Here is a 16,873-nt window from a genome sequence, read left to right as displayed (position 1 = left end):
ATAATATCCAATTATTAGTATTTTTTAGTATTAATTAAATGATATCCCCTTCTACCCCTCACACACACACACACACACACACACACACACACACACACACACATACTCTCTCTCTCTCTCTCTCTCTCTCTCTCTCTCTCTCTCATTTGTGTAGAACATTTACTTTTTACTTGTTTGTGTTTTCTATTTCATTAATTTATTAATAATAATTACTTTATTAAATAGTATTAATTAGTTTATCAAATAGCATTTAATAGAGTATTAATTAATTTATTAATTTTAGCTATTTAATAAATTACTTTTAATTAATGTATTAATTTAATAGTTAATTAGTATTAAATAATAAATTGGTTAATCTAGTAATGATTCAATTTATTGATATCGATTAGGTTATTTAATCCTTAGTTAATTAATATATTAATAAGTTTACCGATTAGCTAATTGAAATTAATATTAACTAGTATATATTAATTAATATTTGGTTAATTAGTATAAATTGGTTTATTAATTGATATTAACTTACTAATTAAAATTTAAATGAGTTAATATATCTATAAATTAATTAATATTTAGTCAATCTATATTAATTAGTTAAGTCGATTATTAATGAAATAATATCAATCAAATCATTAATTAATTAGTTAATTGAAATTAATTAGTTAATTTATAATAACTAGTTTATTGATTACTTGAATATTAATGATTCACGAATATTAATTAGTTTATTGTAACTAATTAATTCTTAATATCACTTACATTCTATTGATAGTATTTTATTAAACAATAAGTTATATTCATCAGTATTTAAATTAGTTCGTTAATATCACTTAATTCATATTAATTAGTACTAATGATCAAGAATATTAATAATATTTATTACTATTTATTACATATTAATATTAATAGAGATTAATTTATATTAAATTAGTAATTAATTTATTAATGAATTATTAAAATAAAGTAATACACATATAAATAATTGAATATTTAGTGAATGCATATAAATTAGTTGATTAACTTATTTATTGTCATTTATGAATGTTTATATTCCATGAATATCAATTAGTTTATTTCAATTAATTAATTTCTTAATATCATTTACTTTCTATTGATAATATTTAATTTAGTTTTATTAATTAGCATTTAAATCACTTTACTAATATCACTTACTTTATATTAGTTTATATTAATTATCAAGGATACTAATAATAAATAATATATATTAGTACCAATAAATATTAATTAATATTTAAATAAGTAATATTAATCAATTTATTGATCACTATGAACTTATTAATTAATTGTAAAGTTAATTAGTGTTAAATACTTTATGTGCTAGTTGAGTAGATAATCAATTAAATAATATCAACTAGATTATTTTAATTAGTTCATTGACATTAATTAACTAACACTACAACAGAAACAAGGCATAGACGCGCAAAGTCGGGCGCATCTATCATTGCGTCTATATGTGTGTGTAAAAGTGCGTGTAAATAGACGCGAATTTTGCGTCTATATATCCGCGCAAATAGATGCCAATATAGACGCGCCAGCAGATGCGCAATTATTTAACCACCTAAAATTGAAATTAATATAATTAAAAAACCAAAGTTAATAATTATTTAAACACCTGAAATTGATTCTTAAGCATGCACGTGTGCGCATGATAAAAACCATAGAATTAAGAATACACATTGAATCATTGAATTAAAAAAATAGAGTTAATAATCACTTTTTCATTGCTTTCTAATGAATGGCAGTTCCTCTAGTTGACAAGCCTGATATAAGTAATTAGCGGCAAGCGACACAAACCTTACAATTAGTAGCAAGCATTGCAATATGTATCTCGTAATTTCTCTACTTGAAGATGATAAAAAATACTTCCTTTTTATTATGGAAAATTCAATTTAGCTTTAAACTTGACTATTGATTCTTGAGTATGCACGTGTGCGCATGATAAAAACCATAGAATTAAGAATACACATTGAATCATTAAGCAAATTAAGTATGTTACAGTGAATGATCCATCTCATCTTCAATGAGATCAGCCCTTGCTAAACTATCTAATTCTAGGTCTATGTTATCAAGAGGTAACGAAACAAATAAGTCTATCCCACTATCAGATATGTTGCTATATTGCTCAATAACTTCATCAATATCATCTGCAATCACATTATTGTCTTCTTCTGCGTTTCCTTGAACATCCTCGCGAGGTTCATCTTGTATTATATCACGCATATTATCCATTATGGTGTCATCATGCACATCATCATTAATTGTTGGATTGTCATCTGCTATCTCCATGTTGGTAATATTACCATATATTGGTTTTGAACGATTAGATATAGGGATGACATACCACCATCGGTTATTGTTTACCATTGGATGATACACAATCTGTATTTGAAAAACAAAAGCAAGAAACTTAAATACTGATTATATTGTGTATATGTATCACATGTATACATATTAAAAAATTAGCGTTTGCATATATACCTACTCGCATTGTTGAGGTAGTACTAATGTGTCATTCTTGTTTTGGTGAAATTTTGTAGAGTCAATGATTACAAAACCACTTGGATGACGTCTGATTGTGCAATGCTCACCATTTGTCACCACTTCTTTAAACCACTTCACATCCAGTACATATATAAAGAATCGTCTGAAGTCAAGCTTTAGAATATCTTGGATCAAGCCACAATAACCTTCCATGGTACCATTGGCATCCTCAAAGTGAGCAAGGACACCACAATCTTGGGTATTTCTCTTTTCATCTATACGTTGAGTTCGAAGATGTTTACCCTCACACCAAAGTGCATTGAATAATGTGCACTAGTAGTAAAAGATAAAAGATCAAACATGTCAATTATTTATATAAAATAAAACTTATAGAAACAAATTAATTGATAGTATGTCTCACCTTTGATAAGGAACCTCGTGCGTATTCCCACTCTTCTTGAGATATATTAATTTCCTCCTCTTTTTCCATTCTCTCCATTTCCTCATGTAACCAATCTATATCAATATGACGTGGGAGCGCATTTAGATGATCTGGAAATGAGACATTACGTCCATATCTAGTGCGAAATTCTTGTCTTTCACTTTTTCTTCTTGCCCCTTGCTTCATTATATAGTGTCACCCATTTGCTCATTACATCACTATTGAGCACACAAAAACTATTTAACTTACGAAGTTCTTCTTTTGTTAGCACTTTACTCATTCCTTTTCCTTGAGGTACTATAGAGGTCATCCTCAAGTCTTCCTCATCTTTCCATAGTTGTGGTTGAGAGGGATCCACTTCAGCAAGATATTCAGAGATATAAACAAGGGATGATTGCACTAACCAACCCTCAACCATGCTTCCCTTAGGCCGTGCTTTTTGCCTCACAAAATCTTTCAAGGTTTTCATGAAGTGCTCAAGAAAAAACATCCGCCTTACATGAACTGCCCCACAAAGTGCGATCTCATCAATCAAATGTACGAGTAAATGTAATTGAGTAGTCAAAATGGATCAAGGAAAAATTTCCTCCACCAAACAAACCACCTCAATAGATAATACTCGAGCATCTTGCAATGTGTTTGGATCAATTTCCTTCGAGCTCACGTATCTGTCAGGATGTATTTGAGAATTGTTTATTTTTTGTAGAAATTCAAAGATATATAATGAAAAAATACAATGTATACACACCTCACAAGCTCTCCCATCTTGTAAATGATATCATGTACATCTTTGGATACACAATGGAATATGCTAGTAGAAAGTACGAACCGAATGTAAACAATATTCATAGATCAAATGATTAGTTGAGGAAAAAGTCATCATACACCAAAGTTTACACATAGTTACTCCACTAATTACTATATTCATGGTAAGAGATACCCTTACTTGAATCATTTTGTGCCAATCATAGGACTTCAAACCAGATAGTTGCTCCACACCTCTTTTCTTTTTCTTTATGAAGGCTCCCTTGAGACATCTCATACATCCTGTGGGTGTTCGAAAGCTATATATTTGTTCCTTCACTATTTTTTCCTCGTTCTTTGACAACATCCAAGGTGCATGGGATAGCTCAATCTTTCCTCTAGGTCCAATGCGTGGCCAGGCTCGTCTCATGCGACCAATGTTATGCAAATCCTCCCTTACATTAAGTGAATCACGAGCCCCTATCAAGTGATCCTATAATGTAGATACAACATTTTTGAATATGTGCATGGAGTCCAACAGGTGATTGATCTTGAGTTCAGTCCACTACGGAAGACGAAAAAATATAGAGAACCTAACAAACAAACAATATATTATGTAAACAATTCATCATGCTAAATACTTTAAAGTCAATCGAGAGAAATGCACTTCTTACCGACTCATGCCGAGTGGAGGGTGGCTGTCGGCATTAATCCATCTCTCCTTCCCATCTCGAATGGTTAGAGATTGTGGAGTCATTCCATTAGTAGGGAGAACATATTTGGGATGGTCAATAGGAAGAAATCGATGATGATTGTCGTAGATAACCTTCTTTAAACTTGCCGGCCTAGAGGAAACTAGAGAGAGATTGCAAATAGGACATGCATGATATCCTGATGTGGTTAAACCTGAAAAAACAAGTGAATTAATAAAATGCAATTGATTCAAGTCTTGAATTTCAAATATAGAGTTATATACATGTACCTGAACATTCTCCATATCCTGGAAAGTCATGCATGGTCCACAATAATATGGCCTTCAATGTGAAATCTCTAGAGGATGCAAATGCACTTGTATCTTGCACCTCAATACCTTCCCATAACATTTCTAACTCTTCAATCAAAGGCTCTAAGTAAATGTCCATGTTTTTTACCTTGTGCTTTCCAGGAATCAGAAGGGACAACATTACATGTCCCTTTTTAATTGCCATGGATGGAGGAATATTATAGTTCACCAATACCACTGGCCATACACTGTATGATGTGCTTTTGATGCCAAATGGATTGATTTCATCCATACCTAAACCAAATCTCAAATTTCTTGGCTCTTCTTTGAAAACGGGCCACAAATTATCTATATGTTGCCATGCCGGTGTGTCTGCAGGGATCCTCCATTTTCCATCACTTGAACGATGACTAGCATGCCATGACATGAGCTTTCCAATAGACTTACACTTGAACATAAGTTTTATACATGGAACAATCGGAAAATGTCGCAAAACCTTACGAGGCACATCCATTGACTTCATCTCCACTTCGTATCTTGATTCTTCACAAACAAGACACTCTCGTGCGAACTCATGAATCCCACGAAATAAGACACAATCATTGACACATGCATGGATCTTGACATAATCGAGGCCTCCCAGAGATATCAAGTAATGTCTTGCTTGCTCTCTCTTAGTTGGCAATTTGTTTCCTTTTGGAAGCATTTGTGATAATAACCTACATATATTTTTAAAAGTGAGTTAAAAAACCACCAACATATATTTCTGTCTGATTTCAAAATGGAACAATTAATATTATGATTCATAAGCCAAAGTGAATTGATACCTACTTCAATAACGCATCCAAACTGACATTACTCCATCCATAAATTGTTTGCAAGTTAAGTATCTCGAGGGACACACGAAGAACGGAGTACGTACAACCTTCATACAACGGAGTAGATGATGCTACATATAGTGGATCATTTGGCTTCGTAGAGTGATATTCTCCCTGAACCGGTTGCGAAAATAGATGGTGTACCATGTTGTCTAAAATCTCATCCTCTACGACTTGATGGGGCATTTCATGAGGGCTACTATCATGGTCGTAAGTCTCTACTCTTCTTGAAGACTCTGCCTCCTCGCGTCGACGTTTTGCAGCCTCTCCATGCCCGGGAGGGAGCGTCTGAGGATGTGGCACCGCATCCTACTCAACCACAAAAGGGAGTTTCATGTACGTTGATATATAATTCCTGTAACATAGACTAACAATCTTAGTGGTAAAAAAAAACAATGAATACCGGTGATTTTTCTCGGTCCGATTCTCCATACAAGCTGAGGTGTGACATTGCAATTCGACATGCTCGAAAAATACACCCTCGACAACGATCACACATGCATTTAATTTTTCGTCGTAGCCATGCATCTCGATTATGAAGACGTAATGTTTCATCCTCACTTGAGGATGTGCTCATTGACTCATCAGCATGCATTGCACTAGGTGATGACGACGACATGATTAAACCTAATTCATGACAACATCAAAATATTTGTCATTCATATGTTTACATAAAAACTTAAAGCTAGCGTATTAATTATTCTAAGATCTCAATTTTAAATACACAAAAATCATCATAAATACATTAAAACTTATGATAAAAATTCACTATCAAAACTTATCTTAAAAACAAAAAATTATGATAAAGCCTAAATGCGCGTCTATATCCGCGTTTACGTACGCGTCTATATTAGCGTCTATTTGCGCGTCTATGTTCGCGTCTACATGAACAATAGATGCGCATATACACGCCAAAATAGACGCACACGTCAAAATTCAAACCATACTTAAATCATTTCTTTTCAAACTGCGCCTTTCCTTTCCTGCGTTTTTTGCGGTTTTGAAGCTTGAGTTTAGCCGACATGCAGTCTCTTCATGCCTCACCTCCTCATGACTCACCTCTTCTTTCATTTCAAACACACAAGAAGGGAAAAAGGAAAGCCAAGGAGAGGAAGAAAGAGAGAACAAGAGAGAGGAGAACAAGAAAAAGCAGCAAGTAAGCATCAAGGGAGGGTAACTTACCAAGGAGAGGAAGAAGGAGAAGGAAGAAGTGCCACTACCCGCCACACCAAACACCCAAGGTGAGTCTCTCTCTCTCTCTCTCTCTCTCTCTCTCTCTCTCTCTCTCTCTCTCTCTCTCTCTCTCTGTTTCTCTCTTTCTCTCTCTGCTCTATCTGTGTATTAGGATTTCTGATTCCATTATGTATTGCATTTTGTAAATCATCAATGGCGGTCGTCGGACTAAAATCAGCCGACTGAGCGTGTCTGCTAGCGCGTCTACATTTCAGTGTAGACGCAGGTATAGATGCGAAAAAATGTTTCCTCTCATTGCATCTGAGGACGCGTCTTAGAGCGCGTGTGGTGGCGCATGTGCAGGTCAATCTACACGCGATGATACACGTACGCGCAGATTGACCTGGAATATGCGTCAGACAGCGCACCACACTAGACACACCCATAGAGAGATGTAGAGATCGTTGCCCATCCCCTCCCAAAAGGCACCATTACCAGATACATAGGATACTAGACTTTCATGGGTGGACCCTACCTTGCTGCTTCAACTTCTCTATGCTAGATAGACCCATAAGGGATATCTTGGGATGAGAGTGCCTCTCAAGCAATTCCACATTATATTTGGCTTAGACATCATTTTGTACTCATGAGCTAAGTATAGTTTATTTTCCATTTAGTTAGTCATAGCATTAGATGACAATTATTTTGGGACTTGGAAAATTCCTCAACTTTTCAAATGCAACATTTTGGTCTCATAGGCCAAATTGGCCTTTTGTAGATGTTAATATAACTTTCTTTCTTCTTTCTCTCCCCCCCACAGGTAAGCTGCCATTAGCGGAGTTGCTTCAAACCATCTCTCTCTCTCTCTCTCTCCATCTATTGTGAGTAGTGGGTGGGGCTATCATCTTCCTAGGTCTGTATTGAGTGGTGGGGTGGGGCAGATAGCGACGCCAACGAGTGTATGCAAGGTGGGGCACACAACAACACCTCTCTCTCTCTCTCCCCTCTCCCCCCCATAGAAAGGCTACCATCTGTGGTTGCTTCAAAGTCTCCTCTCTCTCTCTCTCTCTCTCCCCCATTTACAGCAAGTCGCAAGGTGGGGCCATGGCACTAGGGGGACTAGATGCACAACATCGCTAACAAGCATAGGAGGGGTGGGGCACATAGTGGTGCCAACAAGCAAAGTTGGGACACATGCCGTCTGTGGCAAACAGGTGGGGTGAGATAGGCACACACACACTCTCTCTCTCTCTCACCCCTTTTGAAAATGTAGGTAATATATGATTTTTTGTATGCAAACAAATTTGTCTTTTTCCTGTGTTTTTTTTGCAGATGTCGTATCCTGGTTCATCTAGTAATGACCCGGATTTGGATCGCATGAATGATACATTGGCCTCGTTTGGCAGGGGGTCAATGCATTTTTTGGAGGTTTTCGTAGTAGGGAAGACTTTATGGGAGAGATGACCAGACACCTTGGCCACTCTCCCACAGTGGACGAGGTGTTCAGTGTCATGTCTGGAACGCCTCTGATGTCTTTGCGTGGCACTACTTCCCAAACTCCAATTGCAGGTACTCCACATGCAGGTTCTCCACATGCAGGTACTCCATATGCAGGTATTCCACGTGCAGCACCTGTACGTGCATCGGCTGAAGCACAAGCATCTGCAGAAGCACATGCATCCAGTGAGGCAAAGGGTAGTCGACAGAGAGGGAGGAGGGAGAGTCGAGGGGGAGGACGAGGCTTGTGTGGGGGTGGCGAGCGATTACCCTCACCAATAGATCACGTAGAGGAGCTTGTATGCCAGTACTATAGAGTTACAGATACTAGTGGCATCTTCAATGATGATGAAGGAAGGGATGTAATGGCATACATGAGGATCGTCGTGTATGCGATGTATAAAGATTGTTTCATTGCCTTCAAAAATCAGAAAAGCGGCTTGTGGCAAGAGGTATTGAGGGCAGTCCATAGGAGGTACCCAAATCCTGAGAGTCAGCAATTCTCGGATGATTGGGGACGCACAAAAGTGAGGGATTTGCTTTACAACAAAAGATCCCACCTCATGACACGCACCAGGGACTCACTGCGGAGGCAGGAGGAGGGGCGTGGAGTCTATAGCCAACCACTTATGTGCCACTGCATAGAGTGGAAGAAAGCCAAGAAGAAAGCAGCAAAGAAAGTGAAGAGTCGCCAGCACACAGAGGCGCGACGGATCCAAATGGAAACAATGGGATCGTCGCATTACGGATCGGGCAACAGAGAGTCGTGGGAGGCAGAGTTTGTAAGTATATTTTGATTTCTAGTTTTTTAAAATATATATTTCTTTCAATTCTTTATATAATTTGTTCTAATATATTGTGTCTCATAATTGTTTGTATATATCATAATTGTTTTGCAGACTACTATCGTTGGTAGGATACCTACTCCTAGAGAGGTAGGTTACCATCGAGGCCATAACCGCGCAGCCACATGGCTTCACTTCTATGAGGAGGGTCTCATCACTGAGGACCAATACAACCGGGCTATGAGGATTTGACAGCCAGAGGAGGTATGTTTTTCTTACTTTCCTATTAAAAGTATAGCTAATTATAACTTTTTCTCCACCATGTCTACGTAAGCAACCTTGATCTTTTGTGTGTGTAGGCGAACCCGGATGTGGAGCATAGCGAGGAGAGGGATAGCAACGCTAGTAGCCATAGTGGTACTAGCGAAGATGTTTCTTCTTCAGATTCGTAGAGGAGCACCATACCTCCTCTATGGCCTTGTTTTCTTGTATATATATGATCCATCTTTGAGCCTACTGCTTGCGGCCACGCTTTAGGTCGCAAGCACTTAAACTTCCCATGTAAATGCTTTTGATCTATAATGAATACATGGACTTTTATTTTCAATTCTCGTGCTTTTAGATCCATAGTCTTTTTCCCAAATGCACAATCTGATGTATGGGAGGGGGTCTGGGTTTTTTTTTCCAGTTCTGTTTTGCGCATCTAAATTGCAGAAAATGCGTGTTTATAAGCGCGTCTACAGTGCAGAGTACACGCGCTTATACACGCGGTAGATAATTCAAATTTAAAAAAGAGAAATATCTTTTTAAAAAAATGAGATTTTTTATTTTCCGTTCGCGTCTACGGGTGCTTGTAAAAGCGCATCTATAAGCGTATCTATATGCCCATCTAACCGCCAAATAGACGCACTAATAGATGCACAAAATGAATTAAATAAATAGCAATTTTGGTTTATTATGCGCATGTATTCACGCGTGTATATGTGTGTCTATTTTTGCGTGTAAATTCATTCATACATGCGATTATAGACGCGACACGGTAGACACGCAAATAGACGGGCGAATAGACACGCCCGTAAGATTTTCTCTATATTCAAAAATCACGTCTAAAAGTGCATCTATGAAGCCTTTTTGTTGTAGTGTAATCAATTAGTGAATGCATATAATCTACATTATTACTTGATTTATTATCATTTATAAATATTAGTAGTTCATGAATATTGATTAGTTTATTATAATTAATTAGTTTTTTAATATCACTTACTTTATGTTAGTTATTAGTAATTTATATATATATTAAATAATAGTTAGTATATATTAATATATTAGTTAGTTAGTATATTAATTAATATAATAATAATAATCAATATAATAATTAATATGATAGTATATTAATATATCAGCTATATGAGATTTTTTTGGAGGGGATGAAGAGAGAGTGTGAGTACATGTGGATTAGGATAGTTTTGTCATCGAGAAATGGATTGCTAGTGCCCACATATATGTTAGTTATTTGGGTTTAGGGTCTAGGATATACGAGAGAAAGTGCGTGTGGGCTAGGATGCTTGAAGAGAGAGTGTGCATGCGGGGTGGGATCATTTTGTCACCAAAGAACGAGTCATCGGCGCCCCCATATTTGGTGAAGAATAATATGTTAAATATCCCTCATCCCGCGGCCTCCCGCGGCTCTCTTCATACGGTACATATCTCTCTCTCTCTCTCTCTCTCTCTCTCTCTCTCTCTCTCTCTCTCTTATGCATTTAACACTCCAGTATCTCAAAGTGATTATATAAGGCCACACATCCCCTACGACACAGTGCCCCCTCCCCCAAGTTGTGGAATATTTACTTAATCTCGTAGGTATGTATACCTCTCTCTCTCTCTCTCTCTCTCTCTCTCTCTCTCTCTCTCTCTCTCTCTCTCTCTCTCTCTCTCTCTCTCTCTCTCTCTCTCTCTCTCTCTCTCTCTCTCTCTCTCTCTCTCTCTCATATATGACATACACCCCCACGCTATGTCTTTCACCATCACCCATATCTGCCATGCATATCCACACATGTGTAGGTAACTTTGAAAATGAATCCAACATCAAGTGCTTTGCCAAATACTGAGGTCCACATATATGTATCTCCTCTCTTTGCCAAACCTAATACACTACATAAGCAATCGATTCTTAATGTTGAAGAAAAAAGACATTTGCAATGGCAATGGCTACCATGTTCTTGCTATCACCCATATTATTACCAGTTAAACATAATTATTTTATAAACTTAATAGTTTATTACTATTAAACTTGATTAGTCAAATGATATTAATTAATTTATTAATAAGCTTATTGATTAACTAGTTACAAATAATATTAAATAATATAAATTAATTAATATTTTGTTAATTAATATTAATTAGTTAATTAGATTATTAATTAAATAATATCCATGAGATTATTAATTAATTAGTTAATTGATATTAATTAGCTTATCAATTAGTTAATAAATTATTTTATTAATGTATATCAATATTAATACTTTATGAATATTAATTATTTTATTATAATTAATTTATTTCTTAATATAATTTACTTTTTTATTGATAATATTTTATTTAATTAAATAATTAGTTATATTAATTAATATTTAACTTATTTTATTAATATTACTTACTTTATATTAATAAGTATTAATTATTGAGAATATTAATAGAAATTATTAATAATTAGTATACATTAATATTAGTATAAATTAATTAATATTTAAATAATTAATATTAACTTATTTATTTATTTATTGTATATTAATATTAATACTTATATCACTTATTTTTTATTGATAGTATTTTATTTAATTAAATAATTAGTATACATTAATACTAATATAAATTAATTAATATTTAGATTATTAATATGAATTAATTTATTAATTAATGTAATTAATAATAATTAGTATATATTAATATATTAGTATTAATCAATTCATGTAGATTTGAATGTTAGTATAGTAATATTAATTAATCACTATAATAATTAATATGATAGTATATTAATATATTAGTTATATGGATTTTTTTGGAGGGGATAAAGAGGGAGCGCGTATGGGTCAGGATTGTTTTGTTGCCCACAATTATGCGCATATATGTTAGTGATTTGGGTTTAGGGTATAGGGTATGCAAAAGAGTTTGTGTGGGGGCTAAGATGATTGGAGAGAGAGATTGCATGTGGGATGGGATCATTTTGTCACCAAAGAAGGGGTTGCCGATGCCCCCCATATTTGGTGAGGAAAAATATGTCAAACACCCCTCCCCCCTATGAGACTCTCTTTATACGGCACATATCTCACAATCTACCCTTTCTCCATCTCTCTCTCTCTCTCTCTCTCTCTCTCTCTCTCTCTGATATGCATTTAATGCTACACTATCTCAAAGTGGTTATATAAAGCCACACACCCCTTATGACACAGCACCCCTCCCCAAGTTGTGAAATATTTACTTAATCTCGCAGGTATGTACACCTCTCTCCCTTGTCCTCATACACACACACACACACACACTCTCTCTCTCTCTCTCTCTCTCTCTCTCTCTCTCTCTCTCTCTCTCTCTCTCTCTCTCTCTCTCTCTCTCACCCACATCCACTCATACATGCACACACACACTCTATCTCTCTATCTCTCTCTTTTGCTCTCTCCCACACATTTCTATGTATCCTCTCTCTCTCATCTGGGACTCACATCCACACACACACACACTCTCTCTCTCTCTCTCTCACTCACTCACACACACACACACACACACACACACACTCTCTCTCTCTCTCTCTCTCTCTCTCTCTCTCTCTCTCTCTCTCTCTCTCTCTCTCTCTCGCGCTTCATATATCCTCGTGTCTCTCTTTTTCTCTCTCATATATGACATACACGCCCACACCGACCGTCACCCATATCGGACATGCATATTCGTACATGTGTAGATAGCTTTGGAAATGGATCTAATGTTAAGTGCTAAGCCAAATACTGAGCTCCACATATATGTATCCTCCCTCTTTGCCAAACCTATTATGCACTACATAAGTAGTCGGTTCTTGATATTGAGGAAGGAAAACTAGGCAGAGATGCCTTTATGCCCAACAACCTCCCACTTAAAGGCAAATTTGGCCCAGTGAGGAGTGAAAAAGAAAAATAAAAGACAATAAAACATGTACACATGTACAACAAGATGAGGAAAGACATCATCTCATCCCACACCCATCAATCTCCTGAGGAAGGCAAAGTGCTCCATAGAGAGGCTTTTGGTGAGCAGATCTGCAGGATTCTGGTCAGTCGAGATCTTGATAAGATCAACAGACTTGTCCTCAACGACCCCACATATGAAGTGATACTTCATCTCAATGTGTTTCGTCTTCGCATGGAAGATCAGATTCTTGGCTAACTGAATAGCACTCATAGAATCCAAATGCAGAGTAGGGATAGCATCAATACCAAGGTCATGAACCAAACGACCCAACCAAATGGCCTCTTGCAAGCCTTAGTGGCTGCAACATACTCGGCCTTTGTAGTAGAAAGGGCCATGCATTTCTGCACCCTAAACATCCATGAAACAACACCTCCAGCATAAGTGAACACATAGCTAGAAGTGGACTTCATACTGTCTGCATGTACTACATAATCAGAGTCAGTGTACCCCCAACTCCTATATCCTGGCTGCCATAGCATATGCACATATCTGCAATGCCCTTCAGATACCTCATGATACCCTTCACGGCATCCCAATGCTTCTTGCTAGCTCAAATCTATCAGGTGGGCATCTATCTCTAGTAGAACTCCGCACTACAGGCTCTGTTGCTTGCCCAACATTCAGTCCAACACCCTGGCTATGAGCACCTGATGTTGCTGCTCTGCAGGCTGTCCAATTGGCTATACAGGAGCTCATGGCTCCTCCTAAAATATAACCATGCGCATCTCCATGACTCTCTCAGGCTACCTATGCATCTTGTCTTCATGGAAAACTATATCATAGCTATGGATGACTTTCCACACTTGTGGATCCCATAGACGATAACACATCTCTCGTGCATCTTCATAACCAAGGAATATGCATTTAACACTCTTAGGATCCAGCTTGTTACGCTTGTCGTTGGACACATGGCAGAATGCCTCACATCCAAAGACACGTAAATGCGCATAAAAGGGAGGCTTTCCTGTCCATACCTCCTCTGCATTATGAAAATCAATGCCATATAGGTAGATCTATTAATGATATGCACGGCAGTCATAATTGCCTTGGCCCAAAAGTCCAGGGGTAAGCCTACATGGCTAAGCATACTGTGAACCCTTTTCTGGATGGTCCTATTCATCCGCTTAGCCATATCATTCTAGGGAGGGGTGTAAAGGGTGATCAACTAATGCTTAATACCCCTCTTATCACATAACTGCCAAAAAACACGTGATACATATTCACCCCCATTATCTGTCCTAAGGCATTTCAATCTATGCCTGGATTGGTTTTCTGCCAACGCAAGTTATCTCTGAAAAATTGCTAATATATCAGATTTCTGCTTTATAGGATAAGCCCATACTTTATGTGAAAAATCATCTATGAAACTAACAAAATACTTCACACCACCCATAGACTGACAGGGCATGGGCCCACAGACATCATAATGAACCAAAGACAAGGGCTCACTCATGCGTGACATACTAGACTTCTTATGTGTAGACCTAGTCTGCCTGCCATAAAGACAATGATCACAAGAATCAAAATGAGAATAGTCAATGGGCAGTAAGTACTGCAAACCATAAAGCATTTTCATTCTCTTAACAGACATGTGTCCCAAATGGGCAGCCAAAGAGATACATGAGGTAAAAACCCGACAAACAAAGCATGATTAACTGTAGACCCAGAAAAAACTAAGGGGTAGAGGCTACCCGCCTTGGTACCTCTCGCAAACACAAGCCTGCCATAAGTAATCTTCCATATAGAGTCTCTAAAAGATACATGATATCCTACGTTATCAAGCTGTCCAGCGGACATGAGACTATGTGTCAATGCAGGTACATGATGTACATCGTGCATAACAAAACTGATGCCAGAAGGAAACTGCAACCTCACCAAATGCCGACAATCTCAAGAGACCTGCCATCACCCAAGTGTACAAGACCCGGAACAGAACGGTATGAATGGAACCACTCTTGGCAAGGTGTCACATAAAAGGACACACCTGAGTCCAAGAGTCAACATTGTGCATACGTAGAGTGTATCTCTAACATATGCGAAGCACTAGATGAAGCTGCTGCAAGGATATAATCCCCATTACTATCCTCGAGCTACATAACATTGATCTCTACAATTTTAACACTTGACTTAGTAGGTACTATGATGCGATCAGAAGACTTTTCTTGCACTTTCTCTTTCCCCTTTTCTTTGTGCCTTTCATTGCGCAATTCTTGACACTTTGGCCTTTCTTCTCACAATGATGATAGGTCAGATTTGCATTTCTCCCATGAGACTTACTGTGTGACTTGCCACACGACTTAGACCGAGATTTTTGCGAATCCCATCCACGGCCATTACCACGGTCATTCTTTGCATTTCCATGATGTCGGCCTCTAACTGTCAAAGCATGAGACACACGAGAGGCATCCAAATTCTTACGGTTTATCTCTTCATGCAAAAGAGAGCTCTCAACATCAGATAGCTCTAGAGTAGTGGCAGTAGCACATAAGGCAATGTGAAATACATCCCAAGACTCATTAAGAGTTCCAAGCAAGAACAATGGAATGACATCTGCTTTGAAATCAATGCCCTGTGAAACCAAGCTCTTAAAAATAGCATGAAACTGGCTCAAATGAGCAAACATGGTCACATTCTCTTTCATGCGGAGATCCATAAGTTGTTTCAGCCAATACATTTGACTTGCAAGACTGTACTTATCATAGAGGTTCTTGATCTTATCCCAAAGCTGCCAAGCACTCTGTGCTTCCTCAACCACATTGTAATACACCTATTCAGTGAGAGACAAGATGAGGGTGGACTTGCATAACTCATCAAGCTCCATCCATTCATCATTAGTCATAGCTTCAGGCTGCTCTCCACTCAACCTTAGAGGTTTTATCTGCGATTTGTGCACCAATGCCTGCTAAACTTGGCTCTTCCAATAGGCATAATTTGTACCATCAAGCTTAGTGATGTTGAAGATAGCACTATCAGTGAAGAAGATGCCATGCTACAAGCTGAAAAAATGCAGACAATTCAAAACTACTTGTTGTAAACTATACAAAATAATAAAAAAAATACAAAACCAAGCCAAAATGGCAAGCAACGAGTATTTGATGATGTTTCCCACCTAGTACCATCAAAAGTACATCAAATTAGGGTGATTCAAAATGAAGAATACATCACAGTCTGGAGATATATGCTTGCTATAATAATTTGCAGCAGTGTACAATGAGAGCTGACAGTAGGCAAAAAACAATATTCCAAGTCAACCACTAACTGTCAATGCAAAACCAGCATCAAGCGGGCATCAACAAGCATGTAACAGTCAAACTGACATGAGCGTTGCAACACTCGAGCATGTCAGAAAAGTCCATCAGTAAAGTCGGTACACCCCCCAATCAACAAGGCAAAATGTATATACCACTGCCAAGACCTGACACAAGTCAATGTCTGCTCAGTGAATCCAAAGTCGAATTAGCCCAAGTACATCTACACAGACCAAGACATATCAACAAGGAGATCTCAGTCTCAAGTATCCAAAATCTCAATATGCATAACCCACACCGCTCAATGTCTGATAAGCGTACAAAGATGCTCCTACTAACACAAAAGCCATAAGTGTCAAGAAAATAAGCTCAAACAAAGCATGTAAGAG

This window comes from Lygodium microphyllum, chromosome 17 (assembly GCF_053477565.2).
Source record: "Lygodium microphyllum isolate KBCC chromosome 17, Lygodium_microphyllum_v1.1.10, whole genome shotgun sequence".
NCBI lineage: Eukaryota > Viridiplantae > Streptophyta > Polypodiopsida > Schizaeales > Lygodiaceae > Lygodium > Lygodium microphyllum.
The sequence above is the reverse complement of the archived record's forward strand: the minus strand, read 5'-3'. Positions refer to the sequence as shown.